Below are 21,481 nucleotides of genomic sequence, written 5' to 3'. Positions count from 1 at the left end.
GAAGATTTCTGCAGACACAGCTTGTATTTAATTTCTCATTAATCAATTTACATGATGGGGACTAGAGATCTCTTAGAACTTTGTTTTGTGGAGTATATAGACATTAGTCAAATAATTCATAGACACATATAACTTTAAACTCTGATAAATGCTATGAAGGCAAAACAGGGTGGTCAGTGACAATCTGGTGGATTAGATAGAGAGGGCTTCCCTGTGGAAGTGAAGTTTGTCTCCACAAATGAAGGAAAAGAAGGAGTAAACTAGGAAAATTGGGAGTGGGGGTATTCGAGCCATAAGAATATCATGGGCAAATACTCAGGCGTGGCTGGGAGTCTAATGATCCAGGAAATGAAAGAAGGTCTGAGTGGCTAGGACATAGAGCACTGTGCTGAGAATGGTGGGCCAAGAGACTGGAGAGGTAGGCACAGACCAGAAACTGTGTGAAATCTGAGAGAAGTAAACAGAAAATTTTACAATTGGATAGATAATTAAAAATTGTGGTGTTAAGTGCTATAAATGACATGAGCGCTAAGAGAAACCTCTGAAGCATACTTTGAAATTCAGGAAAGACTTCCCAGAAAATGTGAGCCATGAAGAATGACAAGGCATTAGCTAGGATATCAGGAAGGAACGGTGGTGGTTAATAGTGTCCCAGGTAGAGGGAACAGCAAAGGCCTGGATATGAGAGATAGTGCAGCAAGGTTAAGGAACTGAGGAATAAGGAGCCTTATTAAAATGCTATTTTAAAATGCTGACCTTGGGCCGAGTGCAGTGGCTCACGCCTGTAATCCCAGCATTTTGGGAGGCCTAGGCGGGTGCATTGCTTGACCCCAGGAGTTTGAGACCAACCTGGGCAATATAGCAAAACCCTGTCTCTACCAAAAAAATGTTTTAAAAATTAGCTGGGTGTGGTGGCACACGCCTGTGGTCCCAGCTACCCGGGAGGCTGAGGCAGGAGGAACATTTGAGCCCAGGAGGAGGAGGTTGCAGGGAGCCGAGATTGCACTCCAGTCTGAGTGACAGAGTGAGATCCTGTCTCAATTAAAAAAAAAAAATGCCGACCTTCGCTGACCGGGGAGAAAGTTGGGGGCAACAGTGGATGTAGAGGAAAAGACTGTTGGCATAATTCAGGCTGAAACAAGTAAACTAAGGCAGTGGCAGCAATGGAAGAAAGTAAGAGTCTGATTATATAGATATTAAACAGGACGAATGGCTGCTTGCTTGGTGAACTATTATGGAGGAAGGGTGAGGAAGACAAAGAAGCCAGGTTTCTCATGGGGGTTACTGGGTGGCTTAAGATCCTGTTCCTTTTGTTACAATGAAGGAGGATCCTAATGGGAAGCTTGAGTTGAAGGAGTTTAATATGAGTCATGTTAAGTGTTACACATCTGTGGACCACTGAAGTGAACATGTCCATTTGAGAGATGTGCATTTTTGCCTCTATAACTAAGGACAGATATGTAGGCTGCAGTTATAGATGTAGGCATCATCAGTATATTGAAGGTATAGAAATGGATGATATAGCTCAGAGAGAATGTGCAGAATCAAAAGAGGGCTTAGAAAATTTTTTTGAAAACAATACTATTTAAGAGGCAGAGAGGAAATAAGGAGCCTCTGAAGGAAAGTGACTAAGCAGCTAGAGAAGAAAAACTAGGAGAAAGTGATGTCACAGAATCTAAAGAAGGCAATGTAAGAAGAAGGGAACGATCAGCATTGACAGATGAAATGGAGAAGTCAAATAAGGTAAATACAGAGAAGTATTCATTAGGTACACAACGAAAAATTTCTAGGTGACCTTTGTACAAGCAATTTCATAGAAGTGGCTGGAGCCAGAGGGTAGCGGGATTAGGAATAAGGAACAGGTAAAATAATGAAGATCATAAGACCAGATAACCCATTCATGAGGTTTGGTTGTTACAAGTATGAGATATGTGGAAAATGTGGAGGGTTTTTGTTTGTTTGTTTAATTGATTTTTTTTTTTTTTGCTGTTGTTTTTTACATGGAAAGAGGTTCAAGAAGATATAAGTGATGATGAGAAGGTGTCAATATAGAAGAGACTGAAGATCAAGGAGGGAGGATAATAAAGATAGGTTGCTGAAATGAGGGGGGAAATAGGAGGCAGATTATAGGTGGAAGGATTATTGTTACTATTGTTACAAAGGATGCCGGATATTGCTTTGATTCTAAAAAGTGAGGAGGGGAAAAATATACAGATAATATTCCAGAACTGATGGCAATACCGTAACGCAATACCTTTCTCATATTTTCTTAATGAAGAAGAATTCACATTCATCTGATCAAAGGGAGGGAAATAGATGGCAAAGCAGAAATTTGAGCAGAATGGAGAATAGCCACTGTGGAGAATGGGAGACATAGTTGATGAAGGTAAAAAGATTATTTATTGTTACTGTGGCTCTCTTTAGGTTGGAGACTGTAAATCTGTATTGGTGGCAGTTGGTATGATGGTGTGAGTTTTGTCTCATGTTCAGTAATCAGAAGATAGTACAGAGAATACAAAGTTAGACCCGGGTACAGCTACATCAAATAATTATGCAAGTTGTCCATTAAACTACCCTAGAGAGTAACACTTATATTTTAAGCTTGTTTGTTTCCTTTTCAATTATTTTCTTCGGAGGCTACACCTTTAAAATGGCATTTTCATCAGATGTTGTAAGCTTACTTAGTATCTAGTGAATTTCCTACTGGAGACCTCAAACAACTTGATACTATACCATATATTTTGTGCTGTGGTTCCACAAAATGAATATGGTTTAGGGACTGTGTTAGGGCCTTTAGTGGTCTGAACCACACAACCTCTGAACAACCCGCATAAGTATATTTGGTAGTCCTGACAAAATTGGCTTCTTGCCAGGTGAATACAGTGAAAGGATAAAGAAGAAAGGAACTTGAAAATATTGTAAAGATAATAAAGTGATAGTCTATGGAAACTAACTTGGATCGGAAATAAGTTAATGGCAAAAGGGATAAAGTAAGGGACTAACAATATTGGAAGTGCCTATAGGCTGAAGAACAAGTATAATGAACATTCCTATTGTATGTCTCATGCATCTCAAGAGGGCAATTCCAATATGCCACCCAAAGGCCCTAACACTATATCTAAACCATATTTATTTCGTGGAACTACAGCACAAAATATATGGCATGGCATCAAGTTGTTTGAGATCTCCAGTAGGAAATTCACTAGATACCAAATGAGCTTGCAACATCTGGTGAAAATGGCATATTAATGGTGCAGCCTCAGAAGAAAATAATTAAAAAGTAAACAAACAAGCCTAAAGTGCTTCTTAGCCTCAGAATTCTGTAATAAAGTACCTACATAAATAAGAAAAAAGAACTTGACTCTTTTCCTTCAGTTCTCTTATTTCCAAACGCTTAAATCGTGTAGTTTCAGAAGTATAGTAATTTCATTATGCTTTGTGAATGCTTGATTTATCAAAGACATTTCCCAGATAAAATTTGAACTCTAAGTGATATATGTTGACTTTAATAATAAAAATAAATAAAAAACCGGCTGGGGGTGGTGGCTCACACCTGTAATCCCAGCACTTTTTGAGGCCGAGGCAGGTGGATCACTTGAGGTCAAGAGTTCAAGACCAGCCTGGCCAACGTGATGAAACCCTGTCTCTACTAAAAATACAAAAAATAGCTGGATGTGATGGTGCGTGCCTGTAATCTCAGCTACTCGGGAAGCTGAAGCAGATGAACCACTTGAACCTGGGAGGCGGAGGTTGAAATGAGCCAAGATTACACCATTGCACTCCAGCCTGGGAGACAGAGTGAGACTCTGTCTCAAAAAAAAATAAATTAATTGATTAAATAAAATAAAAATAAATTTAAAAACCCTCTGAGTTGATATAGAAAAGTCAGGAAGACAAATATAGACTAAAGTTATTAATCAAAATATATTATTAAATCATTATTTGCCAATGCAATGCTTGGATTAATTATATTATTGCTCTATTGTGATTGATGAGTTAATTTATAATTTATAACTTAAATTTTCTGTATGATGGTGAAAAGCAAAATATAGAATTTAACATTTTTTTTTAAATGTGTGGTCTAAAATATTATGAATATATGCCTAACCATCATTTTGCTGTTTCATTTCTTTTGTTTATGCTGTATGCAAATAGACTGTCAATCAAGAATTTCACAATCTATTCCTCAGGTTGAATGGTTCTGGAGAGCCTAAGATCAGATTCTGACCCTCATATCTTTATATAAACCATATAAATGATATCTGTGAATCTTCTTCCCTATTAATCCTAATTTAAAGCCATAACAAAATAATAAATTGAAAAGTAAACAGTGTGGCATAAACCATTTATTTGAAGTCACACAGACCAGAAAAGACAAATTGAAACTTCTCTAAAGGAGAAATTAATTAAATTGAGTTTTTGTGTGTGTGCAGTTCAAAGATAAAAATTATTTTACTACCCTCAGTCTCCTTGGGACTTTTGGCAAGGGCACACAGAAAACATGGGAAATTCTTTCTAAAAAGGTAAAAATATTATTATTGGATTTGCTACTGAAGGGCCAGTAAGAAACCCCAAATAAACATTTTTTAAATGATTGAAATCAATCTTATTTGACAATAAGATTAATGCACTTTGACAATCTTATTTGACAATAAGATTTAATGCACTTTCTTCAAAGTGCATTAAAATAATTCAAGTGTGTGAACAATGAAATTTCCTGAAACATAATATAATTACCCCCACCTGTAGCAATGAATCAAAATATGTGGTCAGTGGGGATAGGAAACAAGTGTTTTAACAACATCAGAAAATGAGTTTTATATGTATTCTTCACCAATTTTTTTTATGTGTGTGTGGTATTATTTTAGAAGAGATTGGAAAGCAGGAAACCATAATCTTGAGTTTCTCATTTTTGCAGGTGTCTACTACAAGTTTTGTGACCCTTTTATTGCATATAATTAATTTGCAAGCTGAACAGTTTTCTTAAAGCCTATTTTCCTTTGCAGCTTGGGACTGAGTGAGTGGAAGAATTTTACCTAAATGTTACACTTAAATTGAGGTTTCAAAGAAGCATATGAATGGATAAGGCTTTAACTATAAAGTTGAAGAAAAAATGTTCACCGTGTAAAGCAAATATCTTTTTTCCATGTGAACTTGACTTTTTCATTCTTTTCATTATCTGATTTAAATTGACACTCACATAGAAATGTATTTATATGATCTCTCTCTCTCTCTCTCTCTCTCTCTCTCTCTCTCTCTGTCTACTAACTTTAGGAGCCTCAGAGTTTAAACTTGAATTCTGAAGCTATAAAACTACCATTCCTTTGATTTGGAAACATAAACTAGTAGAAGACAATTGTATTGGAAATTCTGGCAGAAATCCAGCCTTATTGAACAAAGTACCAATTACACATCTCTGGCTTATCTACAGTTTTGTCCATATGTTTGTATGGCATTGTGTCCATTCATAATAAAATATGCCAGTTTTACAGGGCACTAACTACTAAGAAAGGATGGATCCAGATGGGTTATCTGAATAAATGGCATGAGTGCTATTACCTTGGAAAAATGCCACCTCTCTGTGATAACTCTCATTGATAGGCTATGTTTTCTTAATTATTCCTGTGTTGTGTCATTGGCTACATATATAATCTTTCATCATGAGAAGAAAATACCACCTTGGATTTCATGATCTCTTGAGCGTGCTTCTCTCTGAAATACTAGAAAGTGCATGACCAAACTGTGAAAATAGAGTTGATATGTAAGAAATATTATTCATTTGAAGGAAAGCTAAACAGCATCTATAACAAAGGCAGAAGACAGTAATAAATAGCACGTAGTCCCCATACTCATACTACATTCTTTAGTGGCTTTTCATTTGGAAGAACAAGAGAGGTATTACCTTATATGTATACTATATAGGGACCTTATATTTATACTATTTGCATGAGTCTGGAATAAACTATAGCAGGAACACAAAAGGGAGGATGAGCCTATTTCATTATAAGGATATGAGTACAATGGCCTGCTAACATGACAGTAATTTAGCATGAAAACATTACCCCCCCCCTTTTTTCCTGTATGGAGTACATATCATAACTTTGCCTCTGTATGGCAAAATTGGCAGATAGACTTGTCACCAGCATTGATATAAATACAGTCTTAGTCATTGATGCTCAACTACCTACTCAGAAGATAGTGTAGTGAGGCTACTAAACACACAATTTTAGGTTTTGCAATTTAACCAGATGTTCCCTAAAATGTTGTAAACACATTATTGGTGTGGTTTTTATGAATAGACAACCTCAGAAGTGACATCAGCAAGATGGTGGAATAGGATTCAATTTGAACAATTGTCCACACATGAAAACACCTTCATAGGTGCTAAGGAATCCAGATGAGAGATTACAACACCTAGAGGAAACACATAAATAGGAAAAAATGCATTGAAAAGGGTAAGAAGAACAGTTTCAGATTACCCACATCACCTCTCCCTCAAGTCTAGGCAGCACAGCGTGGAGAGAGATACTCTCCTGTATTAGTCTGTTTTCATGTGGCTGATAAAGACATACCTGAGGTTGGGTAATTTATAAAGAAAAAGAGGTTTAATGGACTCACAGTTCCACATGGCTGGGGAGGCCTCACAATCATGGTGAAAGGCAAGGAGGAGCAAAGTCAAGTCTCACATGTTTGGCAGCAGGCAAAGAGAGAATAAGAACCAAGTAAAAGGGGCTTCCCCTTATAAAACCATCAGATCTTGTGACACTTATTAACTACCACGAGAACAGTATGGGGGAAACCGCCCTCATGATTCAATTATCTCCCACCCAGTTTCTCCCACAATACATGGGAATTATGGGAGCTACAATTCAAGATGAGATTCGGGTGGGGACACAGCCAAACCATATCAACTACCCATGGGGAAAGGAGAGTGAAGTAAGCATCCAATGTTACTGCAAACCTCAGCACTCGGCCTGTCCCAATGATACCCAGTAACAAGCCAGTCCCCACAGCCCCAGGCTCCAGGCTGGCTCCTGTGGCTCAAGGTTCTAGGCCTGCCCTAGCTCAGGATGGTCTCCAAGCTCCAGGATCCAAGCTTACCCCAGGAGACCCAGGTTCCAGGCCTGCCTCAGGAGTAGGCCAACGCCTGCATACTCCAGCTCCAGGCTCACCCCTGTGGTGCCAGGCTCCAGGCCCACCTCAGTGCTAAGTTGGTCCTCTTGGCCTTAGGCTCCAGGCTGGCCACTACAGCTCCAGGGTCCAGGGCAGCACCTATGGACCCAGCTTACAGGCCTACCCCAGTGGGAGATGGCTTCCACGGGTCTAGATTATAGGCCAAACCCCATGGAAAAAGGCTGCAGGCGCCCCTCCATGAACCCAGGCTCCACACCTGTCACCATAAACTGTATAAACAGGCCCAACCTAGTGGATACATTAACAGGAGGAAAGATACAAATCATATGATTAACTCAATAGAGGCAGAAAAGGCATTTGATAAAATTCAATATCTGTTCATGAAAATACTCTCAATTAATTAGGTAGAGAAGAAATGTACTTCAATATAACAAAGGCCCTATATAACAAGCACACAGCCAACACCTTTCTCAATGGTGAAAACATGAAAGTTTTTCCTGTAATATCAGGAATGATTCAAAGAAACCTACTCTCAACACTCCTATTAACATGGTACTAGAAGTTCTAACCAGAGCAATTAGGCAAGAAAAAGAAATAAAAGACATCCAAATCAGAAAGGAAGATGTGAAACTGTCTCTGCTTGCAGATGACATGGTGTTATACACAGAAAACCATAAAGACTCCACCAAAAAAAAATTGGTAGAACTAAGTCAGTAAAGTTTCAGGATATAAAGTCAACATACAAAATCTGCTGCATTTCTACATCCAAACAATGAAGTATCCAAAAACAGTTAAGAAAATAATTCTATTTACCGTAACATCAGAAAAGTAAAATACTTAGGAATAAGTTTAATTCAAAAGGTAAAAGGTCTATGCATTGAAAACTATTCAATTTTGATGAAATAAATAGAAGCAGACACAAATAAATGGAAAGATAACCTGTGTTGATGGATTGGAAGAATTCATATTATTAAAATATCTATACTACCCAAAGCTTTCCACAGATTCAGTGCAATTCCTATAAAAATTCCAATGGCATTTTTCACAGCAATAGAAAAAATAATCCTAAAATGTATATGGAACTGCAAAAGATCCAAATAGCCAAGAATCCAAATAGCCAAAACAAATTTGAACAAACAGAACGAAGCTGGAGGCATCATACTTCCTGATTCAAAATATATTACAAAGCTATATTAATCAAAACAGTATGATAATGGCATTAAAAACAAATATATAGATCACTGAAACAGAATAGAGAGCCCAGAAATAAATCCACACATTTAAAGTCAATTGATCTTTGACAAAGGGGTCAGGAACACACAATGTGGAAAGGATAGTCTCTTCAATAAAGGGTGTTAGGACAACTAGGGATCCACTTTCAGAAGAATGAAATTAGACCCTTGCAACATATACAAAAATGAACTCAAAATGGATTAAAGACTTAAATGTAAGGCCCAAAACTACAAAATTACTAGACGAAAACATAGTGAAAAAGATTCTTGGCATTGGTCTAGGCCCTGATTTTTTGGATGTGACCTCAAAATCACAAGCAACAAAAGCAAAAATAGAGAAATGCTATTGTGTCGAGCTAAAAAGCTTCTGCACAAAAGAAACAATTAGCAGAGTGAGGAGACAACCTATGGACTGGGAGAAAATATTTGCAAACCATACATCCAATAAGGAGTTAATACCTGAAATATACAAGGAATTCAAACAACTCAACAAAAACAAAATCCCAATAACCTGATTTTAAAATGAGCAAGAGATATGAATAGACATTTCTCAAAAGAAAATATATAAATGGCCAATAGTTATACGGAAAAATGCTTAACATTGCCAATCATCAGGGAAATACAAAGGAGAACTACAATGGGCTATTACTTCACATCTGTTAGAATGTCTATTATCAAAAAGACAAGAGATAGCAAATGTTGGTGAGGATATAGAGAAAGGAAATCCTTAAACACTGGTGGGGGTGGTAAATTGGTACAGCCACTATAGAAAACAGTATGGAGGTTCTTTTAAAAAATAAAAATAGAACTACCATATGATCCAGCAACCATACTTCTGAATACATATACTATATATATAGTATATATATAATATATATTTGATATATTATATAATATATGAAATATATATAATATATATATTTATAATATATAAATATTATATAAATATATAATGAATATATAAATATAAATAAATATTAACTATAAATAAAAATAAAATAATAAATATAAATAAATATATAAATATTATAAAATTATATAAATTATAATATATATTTATATATTATATAATACTATATGATAAATAAAATATAATTTATACATAAATTATAATATATATTATATATATTATATTATATATATTATATATATTATATATATTATATATATTATATTATATATATTATATATATTATATATATAATATATATATTATATATTATATATTATATTTATAATATATATATTATATATTATATATTATATTATATATTATATATTATATATATATTATATTATATAATATATATTATATAATATATAATATAATATATTATATATAATAATATATATTATATATAATATATATATAATATATATATAATATATAATATATATAATAATATATATATAATATATATATAATATATATATAATATATATAATATATATATTATATATTATATATATTATATAATATATATATTATATATATAATATATATCATATATATATTATATATATAATATATTATATATATATTATATATATATTATATTATATAATATAATATATATTATATAATATAATATATATTATTCATAATATATATTAAATATATGATATATATTTTAAACATATTATATATATATTTTATATATAATATATACTATATATTTTATATAGTATATATTATATATATTTTTTATATATAATATATAATATATTGTATATAATATATTATATATATTTTATATTAATATATAATATATATATTTTATATATAATATATAATATATATTTTATATATGATATATAATATATATTTTATATATAATATATAATATATATCTATTATATATACTATATAATATATATTTTATATATATTATATAATATATATAATATATTATATATATTTTATGTAGTATATATTATACATTTTATACATGAAATATATTTTTTACATTATATATTATATATTTTATATACAAAATATATTTTATACATTATATGTTATATATTTTATATATTATATATAATATATATTTTATATATTATATATTTTATATAAAATATATTATAAAATATATATTATATATCTTATATATATAATATATTTCATATTATATATCTTATATATATAATATATTTCATATTATATATCTTATATATATAATATATTTCATATTATATATCTTATATATATAATATATTTCATATTATATATCTTATATATATAATATATTTCATATTATATATCTTATATATATAATATATTTCATATTATATATCTTATATATATAATATATTTCATATTCTATATCTTATATATAATATATTTCATATTCTATATCTTATATATATAATATATTTCATATTATATATTATATATTTCATATGTACAACATATTTTATATAATACACATTATACATTTTATATATATTATGTATTTTATATGTAATATATATTTTACATATATTATATATTTTATATATATTTATATATGTTACATATATTATATATTTTTTATATTTTACATATATTACATATATTTTATATACATTATATATTTATATATTATATATTCTATATTTATATATTATGTATTTCATATATTCTATATTTATATATTATGTATTTCATATATTATATATTTATATATTATGTATTTCATATATATTTATATATTATATATTTCCTATATTAGATATTTATATATTATATATTTATATATTATATATTTCATATATGATATACTTATATATTTCATATATTATATACTTATATATTATATATTTCATATATTATATACTTATATATTATATATTCATATATTATATTTCACATATATTATATATTTATTTATATTATATATTTCATATATATTATATATTTCATATACATAATATATTTTTAAATAGTATATATTTCATATACATAATATACTTATATATTACATATTTCATATACATTATATATTATATATTATATATTTCTTATGCATTATATATTTTATATATTATATAGTTGATATATATTGTATATTTATATATTATATAGTTCATATATATTTTATATTTATATATTATATAATTCATATATATTTTATATTTATATATTATGTAATTAATATATATTTATATTTATATATTATATATTTTATATTTATATATTATATATTTTGTACATATTTTATACTCATATTATATATTTTACACATAGTTTATATTTATATATTATATATTTTATATATAATATGTTATATTTCATATATAATATATATTACATTTTATATATCATATATATCTATTATATGTTATATACTAGATATAATATATTATATATTTTATATGTAACATATATCATATTTATATTATATATAAGACATATTTTATATACAATACATTATATATTATATATTTTATATATAACATATATTATATTTATATTATAAATTATATATCTTTATAGATATTATATATAATATATATTTTATATATTACATATAATATATATTTTATATATTATATATTTTACATAATATATATTTATATATTATATACTTTATATATAATATTTACTTATATGTTAATATATGATATATGTAATACGTGTGTTATATATCATATAATATGTTTTATATATTACATAATGTTTTATATATATGTTTCATACATTATATATTTTATATATTATATACTTTTATATATGTTTTATATATATTCTAAATATAAAATTATATATAATATATGTTTCATGTAGATTATATATTTTATGTATTGTATAAAATATATATTCATAGATCACATATTTATATATTTTATATATTATATATTATATATTTACATATATTATATATTATACATTATATATTTATATATTATATTTTATATTTTATATGAGATATTTATATATTTTATATATTATATGTTATACATTTATATATGTCACATATTATATATTATATATGTATATATCATATATATTTTTATATATTTACATATATCATATATATTTATGTATATATAAATATATAGTTTATATATATCATATATATTATATATAGTTTGTATATGTATTATACATTATATATATTTTATATATTATATATTATATATATTTTATATATTATATATCATGTATATTTCATATATTACATATCATATATATTTTATATATTATATGTTATATATATTTTATATATTATATGTTATATATATTTTATATATTATATATTATATATATTTTATATATTATTTATTATATATATTTTATATATTATGTATTATATATATTTTATATATTACATATTTTTTATATATGTATATTTTGTATATATATTATGTATTTTTTATAGATTTATTTATTTTACATATAGAATATATTTTTATATATTTATATATTTCATATATTTTTTATATAAATTATATATTTATATATATTATACATTTATATATGATATATTTTTCATATATTATTTATTTTATATATGACATATTTTTTATATATATTATATATTTTATATATTATATATTATACATTTAATATGTAATATATATTATATGTAATATGTATTATATTTTTCATATATAATGTATTGTATTTGTAATATATTTTATATGTAATATGTATTGTAAATTTTATATATAATGTATTTTATATATAATATATTTTGTATATAATACATATGATATATAATACATTATATATTTTATATATAATATATATCATATAATATATATTATATATTATATATTTTGTAGATCATATATTATATATTATATATATTATATATATATTATATATTATATATTACATATATTATATATATATTATATATTATATATTTTATATATAACATAAATATATATATTATATATACAAAATAATTGATATATATATTTATATTATATATATTTATATATAACATAATTAAAAGATAAATAATATATATTTTACATATAATATATATTATATAATATATATTATATATTTTATAGATTAGATACGTATTATATATCATATATTATATATCATAAATTATATTATATATTATATATGTATAACATATACATATATAATATATAATATATCATATTTTATATAATATATGTATTATATATTTTTATATATTATATGTATAATATATATTTTATATAATATATTATATGTATAATACATATTTTATATACTATATATTATGTATAATATATATTTTATGTACTATATATTATATATAATATATATTTTATATACAATATATAATATATAATATATATTTCATATGTGATATATATTTTATATATTATACAGGTTTTTTATATATTATAGATATATTTATGTATTATATATATTATAGATGTATTTTATATGATATATTTTATATATATTATAGATGTATTTTATATATGATATATTTTGTATATATTATAGATGTATTTTATTTATAAGATATATTTTATATATATTATAGATGAATTTTATATATAAGATACATTTTATGTATATTATAGATGTGTTTTATATATGATATATTTTATATGTATTATAGATATATTTTATATATAATAGATATATTTTATATATAATAGATATATTTTATACATATAAAAATCAGTATCTGAAAGAGAAGTTTGCACTACCATGTTTATTGTAGCATTATTCACAGTAGTCAGTATATGGAATCAATCGACAGATGGATGAATAAGGAAAATATGGCGTGGGTCATACACACACACACACACACACACACACACACACAGTGGAATATTATTCAGCCTTAAAAATTAAATCTTGCAATTTGCGACAATATGGATGAACCTGGAAGATATGCCAAGTGAAGTAAGCCAGGCACAGAAAGACACATACTCTATGATCTGAGTTATAGGATGAATCTAAAAAAGTTGAGCTTAGAAAAGCAGACAGTAGCATGGTGGCTTGTAGGGACTGCATGGTGGGGGAAAGGTGGAAATGTTGATCAAAGAGAACAAAGTCACAGTTAGGCAGGATGAATAAATTCTGGAGAGCTAATGTACAGAATGGTGACCATAGCTAATAATACTGTATTGTATACTTGAAGTTTACTAAGAAGGTGGATCTTAAATGTTCTTACCACAGAAAATGGTAAATATTTGGCTTGATGATATGTCAATTTGATTGACTTTGATAATCATTTCACAATGTATACATATATCAAAATATCTCATTGTATACTATAAATAGATACAATTTTTATCTATCAGTTTTATCTCAGTAGAGGTGAGAAAAATAGACAACTTTAGTGGTGAAATTTTTTCCCTAGTATATGTTAGTTCTCTTGGCTCTTCTCTCACAATACTTCGTGGAATGAATGGAGATGATTGGCTGTGGCATGACTCCATTCCATCTCAAGTATGCTTCACTTGCTTGACAGTAGTGGCCAGCAAATGGTAATTCTCATTACCCAGTATTTGGACACTTTTCAGTCAAGCTGATCTACTTGACAGTACTTCTAATATTCATTTAATTTTTCAACCAGTGTTCCTTGACTGTCTTCTATGAGCAAGACGGAGTTGAGGTTATAAATCATGGTTGAGTCTGAAACACATGGGTTTTAGAATATGAGAGATCTATGTTAAATTACCAGTTCATCTACTTACTTGCTGTTTTTCTCGAGCAATTTGCCTAAATTATTTGACTCTGTTTTCTCATTTATAAAACTAGAGACTAAAAATAACGACCTCACTGGATTTCTGAAAATATTTATACAGAAAATGTATAAGATAGCACATAGCAGAGTTTCTTTTTTTTAATTTTAACTTATTTATTTTATTTCTTTTATTATACTTTTAGGGTACATGTGCACAACATGCAGGTTAGTTACATATGTATACATGCGCCATGTTGGTGTGCTGCCCCCATTAACTCGTCATTTAACATTAGGTATATCTCCTAATGATATCCCTCCCCCCTCCCCCCACCCCACAACAGCACATAGCAGAGTTTCTAACACAAAACAGACATTCAAAGAATATATAGTTCATTTCCTTCTTATGAAATTATCCACAATTTCATGCTAGACAAATTTTATTTAACAATTCTGATAAATTTGTTTAAACAAAATTATTTAAAGGAATTTTTAAAAGTTTTAAATAGCATTATCTATTTACCAGTAATTGTGTAAAATATTATGCCCCATTCTAAAAAGAACATAAAAGAACTATATCTAACATTACGCAGAATTCCTTAAAAATCAATGAGAAAAAGAAAACACACTAGACCAAAAAAGCCAATGGACACGAACAGTCAATTGAAATGAAAAAATCAAATAGGTTTCATAAACATATAAAGATTACTCAGCCGGCCAGCCGGGGTGGGTGGATCACTTGAGGCCAGGAGTTCGAGACCAGCCTGGCCAACCCTGTCTCTACTAAAAATTAAAAAAACTAGCCAGGCATTGTAACATGCACCTGTAATCTCAGCCATTTGGGAGTCTGAGGTATGAGAATTTCTTGAACCCGGGAAGCAGAGGTTGCAGTGAGCTGAGATTGTGCCTCTGCCCTCCAGCCTGGACAACAGAGTGAGGCTCTGTCTCAAAAAAAAAAAATTACCCAGCCCATCAAAGAATTAAAGATAAATGATTAATACAATAACAGTAAGATATTATATTTTGCCTATAGAGTAGGCAAAGTCTGGTAGAACTTATTGTTGGTAAATATGTCAGGGAAAATGATCCTTATACATTTTGGGCAGGAGTATGAACTAGTATAGCTTCTTTGGAGCACAACTGGACAAAATCTATCTCATTGTAAAACATGTACACCTCTTTACTCAGAAAATTTATTTCTGCAAGAGCAAACATTAGAGGCAATTACATGTCTAGCAAAAGAGGATTAATTAGATAAGATAAAAAGACATAAAAGCTAGAGATAAATCGAAATCATGTTCTATTAATTTTTTAAATGATTATTAAACTTGTCTCTTTGGAATATAAATTCTGGTTAAGAGGTAACATTTTAAATGATCATATATTTCTATAAGAATTAATAAAAAATTGAAACCTACATAAATAAATTAGGAGTAAGCTTAAGAAAATATTGTTTCTAGTATGAAGAAAATTGTATTTTATGAAATATCCTCTGCCATGATTTTAATACTCTAATTTCCTTGCAACCTAATAACACAATGTAGCATCTGTAATTCTTACAGAGTGCCATCTCTGTTTCTGAAATTTAGAGGCACCTTCACCAAAATGCTTATATTCTTATAATCTACATTATTTATTCGAGCCAAGTTATGTCACCAAAATTAAATGAAACAAGATTACACTGGGGACATTAGAACACTGAAATTTCAGTCCATCCGAAATCAAAGAGTTGAAAAGATTACAAATCCAGTACAATTAAATACTTAGTTTCTTGTGATTCATTTCACAGTATGTGTTCATCTCTGTCAAATTTAGGTAGTAGGGTAACATACTTTCATCTTCTAAAACATAATACTGACTTAAAAGCAATTATATAAATGTCAAAAGATAAAAATGTGATTATACAAAATTAATTGCTTCTCATGGACACAGTTCTAAAAAGAAAATAGCTGTAGGATAGCTTTCAATTTTGTTTCCTGTAAGTATTTTTCCAGTTTACCTGATATTTGAAAAAATTCAGGTGATATGGTAAAAAATAAACGATAAACAAGCCTAGCTTTTAGCCCAACTCTGTTCTGAATAGTGCTGATGAGTGGGATTCTAGGAAGAGTAATATCTGAAAAAGCATTCTTAGGAAGTTTTGCTGTTTTTGGTCAAAATATCCCATCCCCTGATATGAGGGATTAGATTTTAATAAAATTTTAGAGTAGGCAGTATTTATTTTAAATGCTTTTGATAGTGTTCTTATGCCTTTCTATACATCTCTATCTCACATTCAGTGTTTTGAGTCCTCTGCTGTAATGTTCAATCAATCATTCTTTCCTACCTTATGTGTCATTGAGAAGAAATATTAAAAATAAATAAATATCCTTCATAATAACTAAGGTGCTGAGAACCTGATGTAGTCTGCTTCCCAAGATAAAAGGGAGATACAAAAGAGAAGGCAAAGTGTAACTAAAAAGCTATAATTACTTATAAATTATCATTATAATTGTGTATATTGTGCAAATTTAATTACCTCTGTAGTTGATTTGGTGAGGGCAGAAAATTCTTGTAAACTAGAACTTGTGTTGTGGTATTTGACTTCTTCAAATGATTTTTCTTAATCCATTGAAATTATCATGTTTTTTCACCCTTAAACCTGTAATATGGTGATTTGCATTGATTGATTTTCAAATAGTTAATCAATGTTGGATTCTTTAATAAAACATACCCAGCCACAAATTCTGCACCCACCAAATTAACCACTGAGGTATTTAAAGGCCTTTATACATAAAGATGGTCCTTGTGTGTAAATAACAAGTAGAGTTGTATTTTCTTTTTCAAAATTTGTTTTTATGTTGTTGGTTCTTTGAATTTCTATGTAGAATTCAGAATAAGCTAATCAATTTTTATAAAAATTTATTCTAGAATTAGGGTTTAGAACTGTTTAGAATCTATAGATGATAGGGGAAGAATTGTCTTACCAATATTGAGACTTTTGATCCATGAACAAGATGAACAAGGTATACAGTCACATTTATTAATATCTGTAGTTTCTGTTATTCAATATTTTATCACTTTCAGCATGAAGGACTTGCATATAATTTTTTCAGTTGATTCTCAGGTGTCCTTTGTCAATGTGATTTTTGAATGGCATAACTTTTCATATTTAATTTTACATTTGTTTATTGACCTTGTATTCTTCTACTTGGCTAAATTCATTTATTAGTTCTTGTCGTGGAGGTAGATTTGTTAGGATTATCTAATATAAAGAATCATGTAATATGTCTTTAGAGACAGTTTTACTTTCTCCTTTCTAGTGATTTTTAAATTTATTTCTTTTAGTTGCCAAAGGCCTTGTGAATGGCCGAGATCTCCAGGATGATGCTGGGTAGAGCATTCTTGCCTTGTTCTCCATCTTCAAGGGAAAATATGCATAATGTCATCATTAAGTATGATACCAGGTTTTCTGCATATGTTCTTTATCAAATTAAGGGTAATTTTCTGAAATGTTTTATTTCTTTTAGCAGTGGATATTGGAATTTTTCAAATGCTTTTTAAAAATTATTTGTATAGATTTATAGGGTACAAGTGCAGTTTTGTTACATGGATATATTATTGCATAGGTGAAGTCTGGGCTTTTAGTGTAACCATCACCTGAATAGTGTACATTGTACCCAATAGGCAATTTGTCACCCTCACCCCCTCCCACCCTCTCATTTTCCGAGTCTCCAATGTCTATTATTCTGCTCTCTGTGTCTATGTGTACACACTATTTAGCTCCCACTTATAAGTAAGAACTTGTGGTATTTGACTTTCTTCAAATAACTTTTTCTTAGTCCATTGAAATTATCATTCTTTTCACCTTTAAAGCTATAATATGGTGATTTGCATTGATTGATTTTCAAGTATTTAGCCAACCTTGGATAAAATATACTCAGCCACAATGTGTTGTTCTTTTTATATATTGCTAGATTAAATTTGCTAATATTTTGTTAAAGCTCTTTGCATAAAAATTTAGGAGGAATATTCACCCGTAGTTTTATTCTGGTAATGCCTTTGATGAGTTTTGATGTTATGGTGGGCTCTTAAAAATGAATTAAGGAATTTCCTTACCTATATTTTTTAAAAGTATTTGTATAAGATTAATGTTACTTCTTCTTTTAAAGATTGATAAAATAAACCAGTTAAATTGTCTAGACCTGGAGTTTGGGGGTGGGGGGAGTTCAGTTTCTTTGATAGAAAAATGCTATTCAGGGCCAGGCGCAGTGGCTCACGCCTGTAATCCCAGCACTTTGGGAGGCCGAGGCGGGCGGATCACGAGGACAGGAGATCGAGACCATCGTGGCTAACATGGTGAAACCCCATCTCTACTAAAAATATAAAAAATTAGCCGGGCGTAGTGGCGGGTGCCTGTAGTCCCAGCTACTCGGGAGGCTGAGGCAGGAGAATGGCGTGAACCCGGGAGGTGGAGCTTGCAGTGAGCGGAGATCACACCACTGCACTCCAGCCTGGGCGACAGAGGGAGACTCCGTCTCAAAAAAAAAAAGAAAAATGCTATTCAGATTTTCTGTATCTTCTTGTGTCAGTTTAAGGAAATTGTAAGATCTGTATCCATAACTTCTCTTTCATTATGCTATTTTTTCCCTTTATCAGTCTAGTGAGAGAAATATATGCAGCTTGTTGGATGGTTTGTAGGACCTGTTGTTGGTAAAGACCTCACTCAAAAATGGCTTCAAGTTATCTTCCATAGTGAATTGATGAGGATCCCCATGAGATGCATGAAGTCTCTATGATACCTGAACAAAGCTACCAGATGTTGTGCCCCCTTTTTGTTTGCTGGAGTTTTTAAGGACAACAGTTTCTCTGTAAGAGACTCAGTGATTGTTCTCTGGGTATCAACTCACATGATTTCCAAGAAGTTTACTTGAATAGCAGACCCCTGTATCTTGTCAACATTACTCTTCCAGACCTGATTACTCAGATATTAAATCACTCTTCAGCTTAGGTATTGTCTCTTTTCCTTCTCTGATTTCTATTTTGTTGTGACATGCTCTTATTTTTAATTCCTTCCTTCTACTTACTTTGGATATATTTTGGTCTTCTTCATCTACTTATTAAGGTAGAACTTTAGGTTAAGGATCAATAAACTTTTCCTTTAAAGGTATATATATTAAATATTTCATGCTTTGAAGGCCATATGGCCTGTGTTGCAAATCTTCAACTCTGCCAATGTAGCACAAAAGTAGCCATAGACCATATATGTCCCAATTAAACTTCTTCTTTTTTTTTTTTTTACAACATAAGTGACAAGCCTGAATAAGCATGCAGGCCGTAATTTGCTGATCCCTGATTTAAGTCATTGCTTTGAGACCAGTCTTCTTTTCTAATATAAGTATTGAAATGTACCTATTCCTCTGTAAACACTGCTTTAGTTACATTCCACAACTTTCAGTATTTGATATTTTAACAACCATTCATACAAAATATATTTTTTCTGTTTTCTCTTGTGATTTTTTTCTGTTTTCTCTTGTGATTTTTTCTTTATGTGTCTCTTAGAAGAATATTGTCTAATTTCCAAATGTGCAATGTTTTCCTAGATATCTTATTGTTAGTGAGGTCTAATTTAGTTTCCTCCTGGTCAAAGAATGTACACAGGTGGCTTCAATCCTTTTAAATGTATTGAAACTTAATTTATGGCCCAGAATGTGTTCTATCTTGTTGAATGTAATATCTGCCCTTGAAAATAATGTACATTCTACATTCATGTTTTGTGGGGGAGAAAAACAGGAAAATAAGGTGCGTTCTACAATTGTTGGCTGTAGTGATCTATAAATATCAGTGAAGTCAAGGTGGTAGATAATATGATTCATATCATCTATGCCTTTACTGAGTTTTTGACTAGTTATTCTACCTATTTCTGAGCGAGGGTGTTAATATCTACAAATAATAACAACAACAATAATAAACCCCTCTAGCATTCTAAGAAGAGCTTTTCTTATAAAACAGTCTCAATATGCTTGCAAAGAAAGAAACCAAGATGGAAACAAAGGCCATTAAATCTAAGGTTGTGGGTTGACTGAAGGGTGAACAGAGCCCAGAGACAGAAGTAAATCTCAGATTTAACAGTCTAGATAATCTTTGACTCTGATTACCAACCTATTAATCCCTGAGGAAACCTCTATTTCCCCATTCCTCAAATATAGACTATTAAGGCAATAGGATGTACTTTACAGTCTGCCTTCCCCCGCTTCCCCCTATCCTGCATTCAAATGTGAATTATTCCCTAAGAGCATTGCAGACATTCCTACGAAGGGCAATGGACAAAGGAGATTTTCCCACAGAGTGAAAACAGGGAACATGAAGGACAATAGACAAATGAAAAGCCTCCTAATTTACAAGTCCAATACTGTCTGATAAATTGATTCATTTCATTTGTCAGATATTGAGCCCTCAATATTCCTGTCCAAGGGAATGTGATATATGCCACAAATCAATGTGTTG

Source organism: Pan troglodytes, chromosome X, assembly GCF_028858775.2.
Source record: "Pan troglodytes isolate AG18354 chromosome X, NHGRI_mPanTro3-v2.0_pri, whole genome shotgun sequence".
Taxonomy (NCBI): domain Eukaryota; kingdom Metazoa; phylum Chordata; class Mammalia; order Primates; family Hominidae; genus Pan; species Pan troglodytes.
The sequence above is the reverse complement of the archived record's forward strand: the minus strand, read 5'-3'. Positions refer to the sequence as shown.